Here is a 21,268-nt window from a genome sequence, read left to right as displayed (position 1 = left end):
TTTTTTATTTTGCTTTTTTCCCTTTTTAAGTCAAAGCCTAACCAAGGGATTTGGACTTGTATATAAAGATACAACATCAACTTATTTAAATATTAACTTTCTCTTAATACAAAATTAAACCCCAAAGATATCACTAATCGCTAGAGTTAGACATAAGGATTGTTCATTATCAATTCTCATCACCTATTTTGGATTCACTATCTTGATTTCCAATATTTCTATTTACAAGTTTTTGGCACATGTGTCATGCATGTGTAATTCTTATCTCTAAAAATTCATTTCAATAAATAATTTTTTTACAATAATAACAATGAAAAATACTACTAATTTGATTTTGATTTTGGTATAATATAAGTAAATTTTGACTATTTTTTATATAATTTTGATTTTGATAACTTTTGATAAAATTTTGGTAACCTTCGATATAATTTTGGTAACTTATGATATAACTTTGATAACCATTAATACAATTTTAGTAATTTTTTTATAAAAGTTTAGTAAACGTTTTGATGTAATTTTATAATCTTCTGATAACTTATTATATACTTTTGCTAATTATTAATAAAATTTGTGTCATTATATATTTAATAATTGATTCCTATAGGAAAGTGCGGGTTCAATTTTAATATAAGATAATTTTATTTTTATACAATAACATTATTATTGTTAGAGTTTGCCTTGAATCTCATAATCCCATATTGATACTTATGCAAAATTATAAGAGTTTGAGTTTGTCTTGTATCCTATATTGAGAGTTTAGTAAATGTATAAGGGGTTTCACTCTCTATAAATAAGATGTTTTAGTTTTAGTTTGGTAATCCCAGATGGTTATATACCAAGAGAATAGCTAACTAAGTAGGCTATTAAAAGGATGTTATTGGTTTTTGGGTTAAGTTTTCAGTAAAGTTTCTAGTGACTTTTCACATTCCAAAAGTCTCATAATTGTAAAGATCTATTTGTTAGTGGATTAGGTATTGAGTAAGCCATTTTGAGTTGGGCCGAATATATTTGTATGTTCTTATTCTTGTTTTGAGCTTGGTCTTTTGTTTATATGTGTCGGTGCTATGCACGCATGTTGATTTTCCAACAAGTGGTATCGGAGTAAGGTTTGGAAAGAGGAGAGGCAAGCCTACGAAATCATGAAGCAAGTATTTCAAAATGTTTGAAGAAAGTATGTCAGTACGCTATGTCGAAGTTTGAGATTCCATTATTTTATGAAAAGAATAATTTTTATGTTATGACAAAGTATAATTCAAGATTTGTTAGTACAACAAGGTTAGATTAGGCATTAAAGAGTCATAAACCTGAGGAATACCTAATAGTAATTGGAATAAACTTAAAAAAAGCTGTTAGTACTATTAGATTGGTATTAGCCCCAGAGGTAAAGTATAATGTGTTGACTGAGAGTACTCAAAAGAGTTTGTGAGATAATTTTGAGGGTATTTACGCTTCAAAGTCGTTAACTAACAAATTATATTTGATGATAGATCTGTATTCTCTAAAGATGGAAGAATATATGAGTTTTTATAATCACCTGAATGGGTTTAATAGATTGGTTTCTCAATTGCTGAAAATTCTTGTTGATGAGTTAGAAGATGAAGAGAAGGTTTTAATTTTGTTTGTCATCTTTGCACAAGTCCTATAGACCTTTAGTTTAAACTTTGTTGATGGGTAGGTTTACTTTGAAGTTGGATGATGTGACTGTCCTATTGTGTGAGAATGAAAGTTTTATGGAAACATAAAACTCATTACTTGGAGGGAATATACTTGCTGTGGAAGGTTTTGATTGAAGGAGGACTTAAAAGAGGATTGATGGATCAAGAAGGAGATCCGAGTCAAAAGACAGAGATTATAGCGACATAGAATGTTATTATTATGGTAAAAAAAGGCACATCCAAGTGTGCTACAAGAAGTTAAAAAGGGATATAGCTATTTTCAAAAGGGCAAATGATGAAAAAAAAGCAGATGAAAGAAAAAGTGATACTATTGCTATAATGTCTAATGATGATGATGTCATTTTGATGACTTGTGTGGATGAGACTCAAACTTTGAAAGGTGATATAGGTTGGGTTATAGATTCAACTACTACAGTTTATGTAAATAGTGATAGGAGTTGCTTTATGAAGTTGGAAGAGAATGAGAAGTATGGAGATATTGTGGTTGCCAACAATGAAAAAGTTTAGATTTTAGGCATTGAGAGTATTCGCTTTAGGTCTCACAATGGTGTTGTTAGGACTTTTTGTCATGTAAGGTATGTATCAAGTTATAGCTATAATTTGATTGCTTTGGGTGAGTTAGCTTTCAGGGGTACACATATTATAGTAGTAATGATTGGTTGAAAGTGTACAAGAATGGTAGTGTGACTTTACAAAGAAATAAGGTTAGAAATTAATGCTTGATAGAGTCAGTTGCTGGGATTCCTGTGATGAAAGAAACAAAAAAGAGACAAGTGTGTCAGCTTTACAAATACTGTTGAAGTGTTTAGAGATTCAAGTCAATGAAGGATTTGTTGGGGTTTGCCTTGAATCTCATAATCCCATATCAAAAGTTAAGTGAAGTTATAAGAGTTTGAGTTTGTCTTCTATTCCGTATCAAAAGTTTAGTAAAGGTATATGGGGTTTTACCTTATAAATAAGATGTTTTAGTTTTAATTTGATAATTCTAGATAGTTAGACACTAAGAGAATAGATAAGTTAATAGGCTATTAAAAGGGTGTTATTGGGTTTTGGGTTAAATTTTGAGTAAAGAGTTTTTGGTGACTTTTCTTATTTCAAAAACCTCATAGTTATAAAAATTTATTTGTTGATGGATTGAGTATGGAGTAGGCCATTTTGAGTTGGGTTGAATATATTTATGTATTTTTTTTTTTGTTTTGGGCTTGCTTTATTGTTTGTATGCATCGGTGTTATGTGTGTGTAGATTTTCCAACAATTATTTTGTTTAAATTTAGAATTTTTTGACTAAAATTTTTTTATTGAATAGGTTGGTAGGTTTATCATAGTCTCCTAAGATAAAACTTCTAGCTCCATATTTACTAGTAATCAAGATTTAAATCCTGACAATTTCAAGTTTAAAAAAATTTATCAATGATTAACAATTAAGTTATTATTGATTTACTATTATGTTATTAATGATTTACTACTAAGCTATTAATGTTATACTATTAAATTATCATTATTTAATACTAAATTAGTATTGATTTACTACTAATTTATGATTGATTTACTACAAAATTGTTGATAATTTACTACTAAGTTATTGATGATTTGTTATAAAGTTATAACTAGTTTATTATTAATTTATGATGATTTACTACATTGTAATCAATGATTAACTAATTTGCTAGTAAATTATCACTTATTTACAATAAAATTATTAGTGATTTACTATTAAGTTATCAATAATTTACATATAAATTATCAATGATTTATTGTTATGTTATTATAAATTTACAATTATGTTATCATTGATTTACTATTTAATTTTTGATTATTTACTACTAATTCATTATAGATTTATTACAAAATTAACCATAATTTATTATCAAGTTACCATTTTTTATATTAAATTATCAATGATTTACTATTAAATTATCATTGATTAACTATTAAGTTATTGTTGATTAATTACTATTAAAGTTATATTTATTTACTTTTAAGTTTTCATTGATTAACTACTAAATTATCATTAAATAAGAAACATGCATCAATTATTGAGTTAAATTTACTCAATTGCATAAGTAAATAATTGAGTATACTATGAATGGAAGTAGATAAAACTTGACACAACTTTCTACAATGATTTGTATGAAACACTAAATAGCAAAACCAAAAATCACTTTCTACACTACAAATTGAGTGGACATTATCCTAAAAGGATAATTAGATCATGTCCTAGACATCATTGATTATGCTTTTACAGTGACAAATTAAAGCATGTAAAATTACACAACACAATCAACATAGTGCAAACATTCCTAATTTAGTTCAGAGCAGAAATTTCTTTTGAAAAATTGGTGGTAACATTTAAAACATGTATTAATAACTATTTCTAGATGTGATTCTTGCAGCAACTCAAGGAATACATCTAGGTCGTACACAAGTTTATGAGCAAGAAGTAAATTCTGTACCATTCTGAAGATTAATTTTGTAAGGTAAGATTATAGTATGGCTATGGCATCATCAATTTCCACAGCATAAATTGGAAATTTAATAAATAACTTCCATCGTTTAGGTCTTCAGAAGAAATTTCAGCACAATAGGGATAATGCTATTTTTTCTGTTTAGAAGCTTTAAGCGTTCTATTTTATGTTCTCTGTCCTATCAATATATGGAAAATTTTTTGTAGTGACTGTGAGACGAGACACGCTTGAACCAGCTGATCACATTTATACTGATAGCAGTAGCCTATACTATCCCCACGGTACATATATATATATATATATTCTATCTATGTTTATTTATATGTATTTTCTATCTATGTTTTTGCTCCTTGAGGATCTTGAATGTTGTGCAACTCTCAATGTTGAAGAGTAACGATTGTTATTTTAGACCATAGACTTAGATTTTTGGGAAACTATAAATTTAATTCTACAGTCCCAATTCCATTTCTTCTTTTAATTTTCCTTGCTGAATTTGAGGCCAGGCATATATGTGGGCAAAGCCAAGGTCACAAACCCCAAAAATGGAGAACAAAAAGAAATAGACGATTCAGTAATTCATTTCTTTGGACCTACCAAGAATGGTTCTAAAGCTCAGTGCCAGAGATGTTTTCATCTGCCTCAAAATGCTGGAGTTTCTGCCTTGATTGCTTCCTCGAAGGTCACTCGCTCTATGTCTATAAACACGATGTCTCCTACTTGAAGTTGCGTCTTAAAAGGAGTGGAACTTGCAGTACTTGGTCTTGCAAGCCAGCTGCTGAGGTTATTCAGACAGCTTTTACTGTCCTCGAGAAAAACTAATCACTACCATCCAGTAGAGGACTCCAAAATCAAAGAAGAAAACAAAAAAAAGGATTTCAACCCCTTCTCTTGTCGTCTAAAACACCCCTAATCCACCCAACTTATATAGCATTGCCCATCCTTAATGAAAAACCCCAAGATGAATAAGCATTCCTCGTTAAAACCCATCAATACATTCAACAGTCCCCCTTTGATGCATCTCAACCTCTCAATAGTACACCAAGCTATATAACAGTCCCCAACAACACACCAATTTCTTTCTCAACCTTCTTACAACACCAACACCAACACCAACGCACCATTGAATTTACTGTTCTCTTTAGCTTGTATAAAAAGAAATATATTGATATATATATATGTTAAAATAATGTTATTTCACATCCATTAAATATTGAGTTTTTTTATAATTTTATATTCAAATTAGATCTTTTTACTCATAATTAATTAATTTTAAATTAAATACTTAACAATATATTAGTAGTTTTTATTTAAACCATTGAGATTCAAACTTTTTCCTTTTGTTTGGAGGAATTTGACACCATCCACTATTTTTGGTTTTGGATCAACCTTATGAGAAAGGTTGGCTAAGTATATTTAGCCATAGCCCAACCTCCCTCATGTTTTGAAAAATATAAAAGACACTTTTGACGCAGTTTTGGCTAAATTAGATGATTTTATGTAAGGGTGATAGTGGTTTGTATCACATTGGATTTGGTTTTTTTTTTTTTTTTAATAATGTATAATATTATAAATTTTAAAATTTGATCTAAATTTGAAATGACCTTTTATTCGATTCGATTTGAACTGAATCAAATTTTATTGATTCGGTTCGGTTTGATTTATCGATTTTTGATATTATTTTAATATAAAATTATAATATATTTTAATATATTTTGATATAAAATAATTATTTTTATTTTATAAAAATTTAAAAAATATATAAATTAATAAAAATATATTATTCGGTTCAGTTCAGGTTTTTTTTTCGTTTTTCACTTTTCAATATAAAATTTGATTTGAATTTAATATATATATTTAATATTCAAATTTAATTTGATCCGAATAAGAAAAAGTCAATTTAAATTGAACCGAATATTATAATTTTGAATCAATTTTCAATTTTTTTAATTTCTTTTCTCATCTCTAGTTTTATGTAGAGTTATAGAGTATTTCACTTACAATCATAATTCAAAATCATGTAGAGTCTATAAAAATTTCATATAAAACTCATACTTATAAGTAGTATATCTTTGCATAATTTTTTATTATGATTAGATAATTATAATGTTATAATAAAAAAATTTTAGGTGATATGCTTCGTAAAGTTTGGATTTCAAATGTGCAAGTGCACTAACACAAAATTATTGTATAACCTTACTTTTTTCTTTAAAATTGTAAAATTGATCAGAATTGAGCTGGCATTAAGTTTTGAATTTTGTGGTCTGACCCTGTTACCGGACAATAAACAAACCTCTGAATGGGCATCTTTCTTTGCTTTGTTTGAGAGTTTTCAAAATCTATAAAGACTCGTATTCAATTTGTGAGATATTACCTATTTTGATTCAAAATTTATAATTTTATCTCATAAATGATATCTTACAAATATAGATTAAAATTTTACATATATATCATAGTGGATTTTAAAATTTTTTCAGTATAGGGTTGAGGGTATTATAAGCTGCTAGCTAAAATTTTTGACAAATGATTTTAACAGTGAATTTGTCAGCTAAGAGGTTCTAAAATTTTTATGGTCCTTTAGCCGAACAATATATGAATGCCGAGCCATTTTTACATGAAAAGGACACCCCTTTTTCGAATCGTTTGTTTTAAAATTTTGATAAAGAACATGATTCATAGTGGACCAGATAAGAGAATTGACACTTACGATTATTGTTGATCGATGCCAATTCCGCACAATTTAGGCTTGGAAGTTATGCTTAAATTAATATCTACAAGGATTCACAAGCCATGTGCAGTTCAAGTTAGACCCACCCATGGACAACGTATCCATTCTTTAATTTATTATTGTCTTGTTGAAGCTATAATAACCTTTTCATATTTTATGTATAGGTTAATTCTCTCAACACATAATTAAACCCAAAGGATATCACTAATTGGTAGAGTTAGACATAGGGATTGTTCATTATCAATTATCATCACCAGCTTTGGATTCACTGCCTTGATTTCCAATATTTATATATCAGCATATATACAAAGAGTTTTCTTTGGCAATTAAAAATAAAAGAAATTAAGAAGGATGTGAGACGTGATGCCCTCAGACAGGGTGACCACATCTATACCGATCGATGTCAGAGGGCTTATGAAATTATTGTGATGTCTGAGGTCCTTAGGCCTCTTCAAAATTTTTGGTATCTTTGGTTTCAATCTAGCTATGTTGTAATTAGAGATATTAGTAGCATGCCAACCGCTGCGTATTTGTTGATTCAATATTGAATTTTTAATTTTAATGATTAAAATTCCAATTATGATAGATTTAAATGTAAAACAGAAAAAAGAAAAATAGTATTATTTAATCGCGGCCTGCTTAATTAAAGATAGATGATGAATTTGGTTTAGATTAGAGGAAATTAATCAAAATCTTTGATACCAAATTGTAATAGATCAAAGGCTCAGAACAAGCTATTGGGAAAAACAACACCCACGCGCAGCAATCACACACAAAATAACAAGCTCAAATCAAGAATAAAAACACACAAATATATTTGGCAACCACACACAAAATAACAAGCTCAAATCAATAATAAAAACACACAAATATATTTGGTTCAGCCAACTCAAAATGACCTACTCCAAACCTAATCCACTATCAAATAAATCTTTACAATTGTGAGACTTTTAGAATGAGAAAAGTCTCCTAAAACTCCTTACTCAAAACTTAACCCAAAACCCAATTACACCCTTTAATAGCCTACTCACTTAGCTATTCTCTTGGTGTCTAACTCTTTGGGGTAACCAAACTAAAACCAAAACATCTTATTTATAAGGTTGAAACCCTTTATACCTTTACTATACCTTTACTAAACTTCTAATGTGGGATACAAGACAAACTCAAATTCATTTAACTTTCGATGTGGGATTCTGAAATTCAAGGCAAATCCCAACAAATCCTCCCTTGACTTGAATCTCTAAATACTTCAATAGTATCTGCAAAGCTAACATGCTTACCTTTCTTTTTTTCTTTCATCACAGGCATCTCAGCAACTGAGCCTCCATCAAACATGTACAAATGATTATTGACCCTATTCCCTTGTAGAATCACACTACCATTCTTGTACACTTTTAACCAATCATTACTACCATAATATGTGTACCCCCGAGAAGCTAACTCACCCAAAGCAATCAAATTGTAGTGACAACTTGGTACATACCTTACATGACGAAGCATCCTAATAACACCATCGTGAGATCTAAGGCGAACATTCCCAATGCCTTGAATCTGCACCTTTTCTTTGTTAGCAACCACAATATCTCCATACTTTTCATTCTCATCAAATTCCATAAAGTAACTCTTATTATTGCAAACATGAACTGTAGCAGTTGAATCTAAAACCCAACCTTTATCACTTTTCAAAGTCTGGGTCTCATCCACACAAGTTGTCAAAACAACATCATCATCATCAGACACAATAGTAGCAATATCACTCTTTTCTTCATCTAATTTCTTCTCATCATTCGCCCTTTTGAAAGCAGCCATATCCCTTCTCAGCTTCCTGCAACGCATTTGGATATGTCCCTTCTCACCACAATAATAACATTCTACATCACTGTAATCTTTATCTCTTGACTTGGATCTCCATCTTGATCCATCAATCCTCTTTTGAGTCCTCCCTCGATCAAAACCCTCTACAGCTAGTGTACTCCCCCCAGGTGATGAGTTCTGAGCTCCCATAAACCTTTCATTCTCACGCAACAAGGCAGTCACATCATCTAACTTCAAAGTAGACCTACCCACCAACACAGTTTGAACTAAAGGCCTATAAGACTTGGGCAAAGATGACAGCAAAATTAAAGCCTTCTCTTCATCTTTTAACTCATCAACAGAAATCGCTAGTAATTAAGAAACCAATCTATTAAACTCATTTAGGTGATTATGAAGATTCATACCTTCTTCCATCTTCAGAGAATACAGATCCATCTTCAAACATAATCTATTAGTCAACGACTTCGAAGCATAAATACCTTCAAGTTTATCCCACAAACTCTTTGGAGTACTTTCAGTCAACACACTGTATTTTACCTCTGGAGCTAGCGCTAATCTAATAGTATTAACAGCTTTCTTCTGAATCCTATTCCAATTAGCGTTAGACATTCCCTCAGGCTTACTATTCTCTAATGCCTGATCCAATCCTTGTTGTACTAATAGATCTTGAATTGTACTTTGCCATAACATAAAATTACTCTTTCCATCAAATAACGGAATCTCAAACTTAGGCATAGACATACCAGACATACCTTCTTCAGACATCTTCAAACACTGCTTCACGATCTCTTAGGCCCATGAACCTTAAACCTCGAACCTCACTCTGATACCATTTGTTGAGAAAAACAACACCCACGCACTGCAACCACACACAAAATAACAAGCTCAAATCAAGAATAAAAACACACAAATATATTTAGTTCAGCCCAACTCAAAATAGCCTACTCCAAACCTAATCCACTATCAAATAAATCTTTACAATTGTGAGACTTTTAGAATGAGAAAAGTCTCCTAAAACTCTTTACTCAAAACTTAACCCAAAACCCTATTACACCCTTTAATAGCCTATTCACTTAGCTATTCTCTTAGTGTCTAACTCTTTGGGGTTACCAAACTAAAACCAAAACATCTTATTTATAAGGGTAAAACCCTTTATACCTTTACTATACCTTTACTAAACTTCTAATGTGGGATACAAGACAAACTCAAATTCATTTAACTTTCGATGTAAGATTCTAAGATTCAAGGCAAATCCCAACACAAGCATCATCAAATGAGTTTTCAATGCTTTTCTTGGTGCTCCATCATTTCAGAGAATATCTATTCAATTCAAGATAATTTTTTTTTAATTTTTTGATAAGAAACTTTTCTTCTAGCTTTATTGATTCTCCATTTTATTCTCGAATTCTCTATGAATTCTCAAAAGAAAAAAAGAAAATCCCACTGAAGAGTCGGAATTTGATCTTTAAAAAAAAAATTCTCTCTACTTCAGTTGTTTCTCATCCAAATACAATAATGATGCTTTCCACTACCACTTATTAATATTCGAAAGTAGGACTTTTGATATTAAGCAGTTTGTTTTACTTTATTTTATTCTCCAATTTTAAGCCGTAGATTGTCTGTTTTAATTGTATGATTGCAATAACCCCTATATATATATATATTTGCGGCGTTTATTATGAAAGCAGGACAATTAAAAAGGAGATAGAAGAACTGAAAAAGGAAGAAGAAACCTGTACAAGAGACTCGACCTGACGAGGTGATCATATCTTTACTAAGTGTAGAGGAGACAGATACTTTCACCATGTATATATCAATATATATATTTTTTACTTTTTTCAAAGGGAAATTTGCATTTAATGTATTATTTTCATTAAATTCAAGAAAAAATGTAATTAATAATACTTATATCTTTATTCTTATAAATTAATAATTGTTAATCAAACAAAATGATTTTAAATTACAGAGTAATAAGATCATTTTAATAATAAAATCACTTCAATAATTACATTATCTTGATGATCTTCAAATTGATACCAATTAAAATTTTAAGTCAATTAACAGTTTTCGCCTGCTTGAACAACCTAGATCCTAAAATGTTAAGTTTTCTGTTTCTTTTCTTTGTAGGTCACTCAGCAAATGTAAATCCCGCTATCTTATGCTGATGCTGTTATTGGCACAGCAAGTGCAAGTATTAGCTATATTAGACGTGTTAGTGGGGCAATTGTCGTCATTGAAGAAACTAGAAGTGTCCTTGGTGATGCTCTCATCGTGGCTGTCATCTCGCTTGTTCTTTTTGGGAGTGATTGGCATAATTAGGACTTTGTTATCGTGTCTTATCTTGGCATCTTATTAAGTAATCAACTAGCCCACTTCGTCTACCTCCATGGGGCGTTGTTGTGGAGTTGGATGAGTCAAGGGTTGGCCTTGTCACGTGATCACTAATCTCTTCTCACAAAATCGGTTTATTGGGATGTGCAATGCTAATGCTTAGATGCTTAACTACCTTCCTTTTTCTATCTAATATGAGATTAGTATATCTTTTTTAAACGCTTGATGTGACATTTTGACCAGGCTTCTTAACCTTTTGTGTAATTTTTTCCCCTTTTTCCCGGTTTAAGTCAAAGCCTAAACAAGGGATCTGGACCTGTATATAAAGCTGCAGCATCAACTGACTTAAATATTAACTTTCTCTCAACACAAAATTAAACCCCTAAGGATATCACTAATCGCTAGAGTTAGATATAGGGATTGTTCATTATCAATTCTTGTCACCAGCTTTGGATTCACTCTCTTGATTTCCAATATTTATATATTTATATATAAGCATATACACAAAGGGATTTTTTTGGCAATTATAAAAAAAAAAAATTTAGGGATGTGAGACGTGATGCCCTCAAACGGGTGACCACATATATACTGATTGATGTCTGAGGGCTTATGAAATTATTGGATGTCTGAGGTCCTCAGCCCTCTTCAAAATTTTTGGTATCCTTGGTTTTGATCTAGCTACACTGTAAAAAGAGATAGTAGTAGAATGCCAACAGTTGCGTATCGATTAGTAGAATACTAAATTTTTAATTTCAATTATTAAAATTTAAATTCTGATAATTTTAAGTATAAAAAACTAAAGAATAAGTAGTAATATTCTTTATTCACGGCCTGTTTAATCAAAGATAGGTGATAAATTTGGTTTAGATTAGGAGAAATTAATCAAAATCTCTGATACCAAATTGTAACAGATCAAAGGTTCAAAAGAAGCATCATCGAAAGAGCATTGAATGCTTTCTTGGTGCTCTAACATTTTAAAGAATATTTATTCAAAATCCAACAAAAAATATATTTTGCTCCTCAAATCTCAGTTCCCTACAAGATTTTTTTTGTGATAAGAAACTTTTCTTCTGGCTTTATATATTCTCCATTCTATTCTTGAATTCTCAAAAAAAAAAAAATTGAAAACCTCTTTTTTCTCCCTTCTTTTTTATTACCGCCACATCACTCTTATTTCTTTTTCGGTCATATAAAGACTTAAAACCTTATAACCAAGTATGAAAGGGTTAAAAAGTCCTTGGTGAATGGGCTTTGATTTAGGTCACCTCCATGTAAAGGAAAACAAGCCCAACACATTCTATTCTTGAGATCTCTATGAATTCTCGAAAAAAAAAAATCCGACTGCAGAGTCCGAATTTGATCTTAAAAAAAAAAAAAAAAAATTCTTTCCACTACAATTGTTTCCCATCCAAATACAGTAATAATGCATTCCACTACCACTGATTAATATTCGAAAAAAGGATTATTGATATTAAGCAGTTTGTTTTTACCTTATCTTATTCTCCAATTTTGAGCTGTAGATTGTCTGTTTTAATTGTATGATTGCAATAACTTTTATATATATATATATATATATATTTGCAGCGTTTATTACGAAAGCGGAGATAATTAAAGAGGAGATAGAAGAACCGAAGAAGGAAGATGACAATTGCTAGGTGCTCCCTCTGACGAGGTGATCATATCTTTACTGATTGTAGTGGAGGCCTATACTATCACCACGGTATATATCTATATATATATTTTTTATTTTGGTCAACGGGCGGGAAATTTGCATTTAATGTATTATTTTTATCAAATTCAAGAAAAAATAATGTATTAATTACATGCTTATTTCTTTTAATATATAGCACTTGATCAACCATACTTAGTTTAGGGAAACTATAAATTTAATTCTTCTACCCTTTCCATTTCTTCATGTTTTCCCTAAGGCCATGTTTGGTACCAGGGAAAATAGAAGGGAAAGGAAACCAAAATCCAGGAATTTTATATCTTCATGTTTGGCTTAGGAGAAAAGACAGAGGAAAAGTTTAAAAAGGAAAAAACGGGGTAAAATAATGTTTTAATATCCCTGAAAAAATGCGAGGAAAATGGAAGAAAAAAGGGGAAAATTTTTCGAGGTCAGCTTGTCTCTTCTTTGCTTTCACGACCATAAAACAACCACTCCACCTTGAAAGGAAGACATGGCTTTGCCGCTTTGATTGCAGGCTACTCGGCGTGGAAAGAGGGAGGAATGGCGGCTCTGGTTGCCGAAGTGGAAGACAATAACGTGAACTGCTGCAGAAAATTTAATTTTCAGCTGCAGAAGATGTAATTGTGGGAGGTTGAAAAACGTATTTGCTTTCGAATGTGTAGCATTTTGGGCTTTTTCTTTCTGAACCATCCTTGGCTTTCTCTCCGATTATTTTTGGACATTATACTTCGGAGAAAAGTCAACTTCAAGGAGGTGTTTAATATCTATACAATCTTTTTCTTTGATTGGAGGGATAAAACAATTATAAAAAAAATTTAAATCAAAATTTAATTCAGTTAATTAATATAATTATTTTTAAAAGTGATATTTAGTAAGTATTTGTAACTCTTTCATATATTGCATACCAAAAAGATTATAAGGAAAATTTTCTAACAATAATTTTTTAAAATAATTTGATTATTTGGGATTTAAATCTTTTTCTCTTTCATTGACAAACATATGCATGCAAAGAAATTTTCTCCATATTTTCTTTTGTACTTTCATCATAATTCAAAGAAAGTAAGAAATTTTATTTTTTTTCTTTCATTTAAAATTTCCTTGATATTTTCTTTTCCCTAACATTTTCCATGAATGAAACAGATCTTTATTGCTTTCTCAATTTTCCTTGCTTAATTTGACTCCAGGAATATATGTGGGCAAAGCCACGGTCACTAACCCGTACAATACTGGAGAAGAAAAAGAAATAGACGATGCAGTCATTCATTTCTATGGATTTAACAAGAAAAGCAGCAGTGCACCTAAATCACAATGCAAGAGATGTTTTTACACGCATCATAATACGGGAATTGTCATAACCTGCATCGATTGCTTTGAAGGTAGCTCACTCTATGTCTACGAATACGATGTCTCCTACTTGGAATATATTTTTTCAAAGAAGGGCACTTGCAGTTGTTGTGCTTCGTATCCTCCTGATCAGGTTATTCAGACAGCATTTTATTACCTCAACAGCAAATCTTTCGGTGATTACAACTTGCTTTTTAACAACTGCGAGAGCTTTGCAAACTACTGCAAAATGGGTAAGGGCACGAGCAATCAGGCCATAGGATTCGGCTTGGCTGGTACTGCTGTCGTTTTTAGTATTTTAAAAGTTGTATCGCAGACGCGTCAAAGAGAACATTGAATGATGAAGGGTTCAAGAAAGTGAAGGAATGTGCTCGATTTGCGGCTATATTTTTGTTACGCAACTTCTAGAAATGCTTCATTTTAGGCTTTGCAATGTCAAATAGGGTGCGGTGTGATGTTGATACTTGATAATGGTCCAAGGTTTGTAATTTATTACTCTCTTTATCTTGTATCAATATATTAATATATGTATCAATAAATAAATTGTTGTCATTTAACGCATTAATTGACCAGCAAGATTAAAGCCCTTTTCTCTTGTTTTGGTTTGGTTTGGCTCAAAATCATGAGAGAAATTGACTCAAAACCTATCAAAAACTTTTACTCAATAGATCTTTTTTTTTAAATGAATTTTGTTAACAAGTGCCTAACGAACACTCTATAAAGTTATTAATAAGTATTTTTTTTTTCAATGTCTTGAAATGCATAATAATTTTAACTGTCAACTCTCACATTTAATACAAAAACAAGAATATTATTTTAAATAGTATTTTAATTAGATTTAAAGAGTGCCCTTAATTAGGATACTCAAAACAAAAATCCTTTTAAAATACTTTTGTTGTGTAAGCGAAAAATCATTAAATTTGCGAGTGTAAATTTTGATTAGAATTGGATGATATTAAATGTTTTGAATTTTGATGAGTTTAGAGGATTTTGAACTACTGCCTACTTGAACAATATGAATCCTGAGCCACATTTATGTGAAAAAGAGACATTATGTATTCTTTTGAGAAAGAACATGAATCTGTAGTGGCTATCATTTTCTTATTACAGAATAAAATTGCCAAGAACAACCGGCCAATGCACCTGATAAGAAATTGACACTTACAAAGTTTCGATGACTGTGAATGGATGCCAAAATTAGCATCTGCAAGAATTCAAACGCCATGTGCAGATTATGTTAGACCATCCATATAGCTAGACTGGACAAGGTGCCGATTCTTTAGTTTATGCGTAGTTGCTAAACCTAAAGCTGAATACAAGAGAATATAAAACAGAAAATAAACGAAGAATAAATCATGAGAATAATCTCACTCACTTGACTTCAACGTCAGGATAGAACTTTATAATTATTTATATAGGAGATGTATATATTTGGATTTCTACAAGATAAACTAATCTGTAATTTGAAATAAATTCAAGCTAATTATAATGATAACCTTATCTAAGATTTTAATTTGGAATTATCTTGATCCTTATCAAAAGCAACATATAAGGGCTTTTTTTTTTTTTAATTTTAGTTTGGTTGAGTTTGGATTTAATGTTAATTATACTGTACTGATGAGACTTTAATTTAATGGCAACTAGGAAGCTCTAAAATCTTGAGGTTTTAGGTTTAAATCCTCCGGTACATGGGTTTAATTATTTTGTTAAGTTATAAACTATCAGTTGATTATTCAATAATTAATAATTGATTGTAAGAATCTAATACTTGATTATAAATATAACCTCAAGAAAATCTTTAATTATATTTAAAAAATTGTCTAAAACAATTAATTCATGTTAAGTGCAAAAATGCAATTATTTTTTTAAAAAAAATAATTAATTACCAATTAATTATATATGATTATTAAATGATAAATATTTGTTAATATTTTTTTACATGCACATTTTTCAATGAAAAGGATGAACTGTTTCATTTGATTTGTTCTCATATTGTATTTAGACAAATTGTCGCTTTAATAAAATTAATCCTTACTATTTAATTTAGATTAATTTTGTGGAAAAAAAAAGCTGTTAATATGACTAACATACCCTTTATATAGCAAACTTTTTTTTTTTTTGGCACCATCTTGGTTCGTTAGGTAAAAATTATTAACCATTATTTGATTAATTCTATTTTTCACATATGTAATATATATTTATATGTAAATACACATACGACTCCTATATTACGTCACAGTTCACACCCGCAGCATGGTAAGCCTAAGTGATTCTTCAATATGGCATTGGCTTTAGATGAGAACAATTTCCTTTTTCTTTTTGGCAAGAGGAATATATTTCTTCTTACCTTAGCAATTTGATTCTCGTACCGTATTTCCGCTTTAATTTATTATTTTATTTTTAATATAAAAAAGGTCATGATGTTTGAAAAAAAGAATTATAGATATTAAAATTTAATAATTAAAATTATTAAATATAACTTTTTAAAAATGATTATGTGAATAAATTGAGTTAAGTGTCAATTTTTTTCAATCAATGAAACAATAATTATGATTCTCTTAATTTATCATATTATAGTGTAATTAACAAATTTAATTACTTGATTACAAAAATAACATATAATTGTCTAATTTAAAAAATCTTTTCATATAAGCTTATGCTATAACACATGCAATTTAGATAATTATTTCTTTTTGAGGTTTATGAAATTGGATAAAATATTTAAGTAGTACTTGAGTCTTGCATGTTTTCTCTCCTCTTAGACCCAAAATAATAACCTTCTTATCTAAAGTTCACTTCTGTTATATTTTTTTTTCGTTCAACCCAAACAAAAGCTATAGTGCATTCTCCCATTAAATAGTAGTCAATTAAGTATGGATTCGACACACGATTCATTGGCTTATTTATTCTTTTTTTTTTTAAATTATATTCCTCTTATTAGATATGTATAGAACATTTTTTTTTTTGTATGTTAAAAAAATGTATAGATGAGAATTTGGTATATCCAATTTTATTTTATTTTTCTTTAATATTCTTATTCGTTCTTACCGTTCTTTATTATTTGGTTCCCAGACATCTTTCTCCCATCTATAAATTGGTTGTGTTTATTACAAAGAAAGCAGACAAACTGAACTCCAAAGTTCAAAAGAAGAAATTAGGATGAGAATTGTAAGGAGGGATGCGTTCATCGGGTGATCACGATTTTACTTATAACAAGTTTATTTCTCCACTAATCCTATCTTGGTATTCTCTCTTTTTCTCATTTTTTTATTTGAGATTATAAAGATTTAAATCTTACTCATTAAAATTAAGATTCTAGCATTCTATTAATATATAGTTCACGCAACTGCTGTCATTTATTTCACTCTTTTTCTATCATTCTTGCTTTTGTTTATCTGTTTTATTTATTTATTGCTTATTCTATAAGGAAAACCCTAAGACTTGGGGAACCTTGATTATTCTTCTACTTCCTTAGTACTATATATAAAATACATAAATATTTGTTATTTTTGTGTGTTACATATCTGTTATATGTTATTAATACATTTAAAATAACTATTGTTCTTTCAAAATATAAATAATATGTGAGAAAAGTTTAAACCACAAGAGATTTGATGGAATTTACCTTTTATGAATTATACTTTTAAAATATAAATAATTGATTGTTTTTAAAAAATAACTAAAAAAATAAACATGTGAAATGAAAAACACCATAAGTAATAGACTTTGACTTCTGATTGTAATTAAGGATTGATATTCATTAAGTAATTTGATATTAATTCAATCACAACTTTATTATCATAAATAAAATATTGAAGGAAAATAAAATAAATTTTTTTTTGAATTTTATCTTTTGGTGTTTTGGTTAGTGTGGAAAAGTGAGAAAAAATAATTGAACTCCTATGTTTTCTTTTTTTCTAGTTATATATACAGGGTGTAATTAGTTTATTTGGTTTTTTCATTAATTTTTAAATATAATAGTTATGTTTGTTATGTGTTGTCGGTTTTTAACTGTGAATCTGTGATTGTAAATTTTAATTGTACATTTTCATAAAAAAAATACTAACAATTGTGTCCTATGGCAGAGACAGTAGCTCTTGTGCATGTCTCCCCAACAAACCGCATCAAAATTATTTCAAATCTTCATTAATCATCATCCACATTTGGTTTAATTGCACCAAACTCTCAGCAATAATCGTGGAAATCAACAAGAAAAAACAAGAATTTCAGGTGTTATAATGGACTCTGGAAGTGAACATTTTAGCTTTTCGGGGCCCTCACACCTAAATAGTATAGATTGGAACAATGCACATCATCGGAGGTCTGTAGCAGCCTGTTTAGTTGGGGGTGTCTACGTGCTGGAAAGTGATCGCCAGGCAAGACGTAAAGGTTCTCAATGTCTTGCTCCTTCTTGGTGGGAGTTTTTCCACTTCAAGTTGACTCATCAGCTTGTTGATGATGATGATAATTCCATGTTCGGTGCCATTTTTGAATATAATCCTCCACCTTATGCATATCATCGTACAATTGATAGGAGCCCTCGCTATGTAATTGCCTTCCGAGGTACCTTAATGAAACGAGACTCCTTTGCGAGAGATCTTGACTTGGATATCGATGTAATCCGAAATGGACTCCACCAGACTACTCGCTTTGCGATTGCCATAAAAGCTGTTCGAGAAGTGGTTTTCGCTGTGCGTGGTTCAAATGTCTGGTTAACTGGTCATTCCCTAGGAGCAGCCATGGCAATGCTTGCTGGAAAGACTATGGCCAAGACAGGCTATTCCTTGGAAGCTTTCCTCTTTAACCCGCCATTCGTATCTCCCCCAATTGAGATAATCAAAGATAAGAAAGTGAGACATGGACTTCGATTTGCAGGCACTGTAATCAAGGCTGGACTTGCGTTTGCTGCTGCTACAAATGGTAACAATAACAATTCAAGGAATGGAAATGGATATGAAGATTCATTCGCTGCTATATCTGGATGGATCCCATGCCTATTTGTGAATCAGAAAGACCCCATATGCGCTGAATATATCGGTTATTTCGAGCACAGGAGAAAGCTGGAAAATATTGGGGCCGGGGCTATTTCGAGGATAACAAGCCAGCACTCACTGGCAAATCTATTTATGAGTGCGGTGGGAATAAAAGGTGTCGAAACTTCGGAACCGTTGCATCTGCTTCCTTCTGCAAATCTGACAGTGAATCTAAATCCTCCACCAGATATCATGCAAGCTCATGGTCTATACCAGTGGTGGAGGCCTGACCTGAACTTGAGGTGCAGTGTTTACAAGTACTAATAGTACTTTGTGGTTTTCATTGCAGTGGATTAAGGAAACATAGATTGCATTGTCTTCTTCGTGTCATCAACTGCTTGATGCCAGCCGATTATCTCAGGAATAATACTGTAGGCTTTACAACTCGTCTTTAAAAAAAATGAAAAATGAAAATCTATAATATATAATTTGCTACAAATCACAATAATAATTTCCTGAGACTTGTTTGAGTTTGAGTGTGCCCGTCTTTGCCTGGTTGTAGTAAGATTGTACTATATTACTGGAAATGAAAAAGGGTTTTGTATATTGGACTAACTCCTGTCATGTGTTTAATGGCATTCGATCAGGTTTATATTTTATTATCAGTATCTGAAAGATTTATTTAATATATTAAAAATAATGGTTCGGTACGATTAACCCCCTGTTCAAATAGCCTAATTGGATTGGAAATACTATTGATTACCGATTGAATCGGTTGGCCGATTCGATTATTACAACACTGCAAAAAGAAACTCGGATATATTAGCTTGCGTTACGCATATATGCAAGCGTTCACTCTTCACTCATCACTTGTAGTGTCATGGTCACCATAATAAGGCAGATGATTCAGCAACGATGCATTTTGGGTTGCGTAATAACATTTTCCTCATAGTTATTCGATTCTCCACTCCTGGCTTGAATGGCTTAATTCCATTGATACTTGTCTGAATTTGTTATGGGGCCGATTTTACATAATACCCCAGCTTGAATTTCAAGTCTTGTGCTGTTACTAAACTTTGATAAAGTCCATCCCGATTCCTTTTAAATAAAGTACACCATTGGTCCTGTTACATTATAGGATTCTCCAATTTTCACCATTAATATTCGGTCCTTTGGATTCTCTAGTCATTCATTTTTTTTGTGCTTCCAAGAACCCTTCTTTCCGTCTATGAATTTGAAGTACTGTATAGTAAAGCATGTACCCAGCTGTAACTCAAACATTCGTTTGGAGTTGAAGAAAGATGGAAGTCCGAAGATGGGATGAGCTCAAGCCTGGTAATCACATTTTTACTAATAGGACACTTAAAAGGTATATATTCAACAAATGTTTCTAATTTCCATTTTCTTCTTCTTTCTATGCTTGGTTGTTGTAGCCTTTAAGGGGCGATTTTTATTTTTATTAAGAGACATCAATTAATTTCTTGATTTCGTAACAGGTAGGCATATATGTGGGTAGTTAATAGTACTAGACAAAAGTATTCTTTCTAAAATCAACTTATTAAAAAATATCATACTATTAACCTTTTTCAATATATGAGGTAGACCTTTTTCAAGCTTTAGGCTTGTCAGCTTGAATTAGAACGAGCAGTTCCAATCGTCTCAAGTCGAGTTTTGGATTTTCAAAATCAATTGGATTTGGCTCAACTCATTATATTATTATTTAATTAAATAATTATGTTTTAATTTAATTTTTTAAAATTTCAAAATTCTTAATCCAAATGCACTTGATCTTAAACCGTATTTGATAAAAAAGATAAAAAATATATAAAAAAAGATTTTGTAAATCGAATGTTAAGTTTCATAACCACTTTCTTATTTTGCATAGCTTAATTGTGAATTAAAATTTTTTTTTCATTCATAGACCTTTCCATCATTCCCATACCAAGCAAAATTTTAGTGAAGCCAATCATGCCAAGACCCCTTAGCAAATAAAATATGTTCCTTCAATTAATAAACACTGTAGATACCAAATTTGTCTAAGTTTTTAATTAAGTTTTGATTTAATATTTATCAGATATATGAGGTTTTCGAGTCGAAGTCCAATTTCAATTCAATTAGGCTTCAGGCTGGATTTTAATTCAATTGGGCCCAAAATTAGGCTCGAAGCCCAGCTTCGTTCTTTAAGTCCAAATCCTACTTGTTTTCCTTATTTATTTATTTTTATTTTTTTACATTAATATTAAAAAATA

General features: G+C 30.5%; 1 pseudogene across 2 annotated transcripts; it reads left to right on the top strand.

Annotated features, from left to right (window-relative positions):
- Positions 1-17,152: 17,152 nt before the first annotated feature.
- Positions 17,153-19,623, top strand: LOC111277878 (GDSL esterase/lipase At4g10955 pseudogene; annotated as a pseudogene). 2 transcript variants are annotated; one of them, XR_016343831.1, is made up of 2 exons: positions 17,153-17,289; positions 18,132-19,623. The product of XR_016343831.1 is annotated as a GDSL esterase/lipase At4g10955 pseudogene, transcript variant X1 (transcript). The 2 variants fall into 2 exon arrangements; XR_016343832.1 differs by having other exon boundaries at positions 17,167-17,289; positions 18,138-19,487.
- Positions 19,624-21,268: the final 1,645 nt, after the last annotated feature.

This window comes from Durio zibethinus, chromosome 7, assembly GCF_047325235.1.
Source record: "Durio zibethinus cultivar Kanyao isolate XHJ-2024 chromosome 7, ASM4732523v1, whole genome shotgun sequence".
Taxonomy (NCBI): domain Eukaryota; kingdom Viridiplantae; phylum Streptophyta; class Magnoliopsida; order Malvales; family Malvaceae; genus Durio; species Durio zibethinus.
The sequence above is the reverse complement of the archived record's forward strand: the minus strand, read 5'-3'. Positions and strand labels throughout refer to the sequence as shown.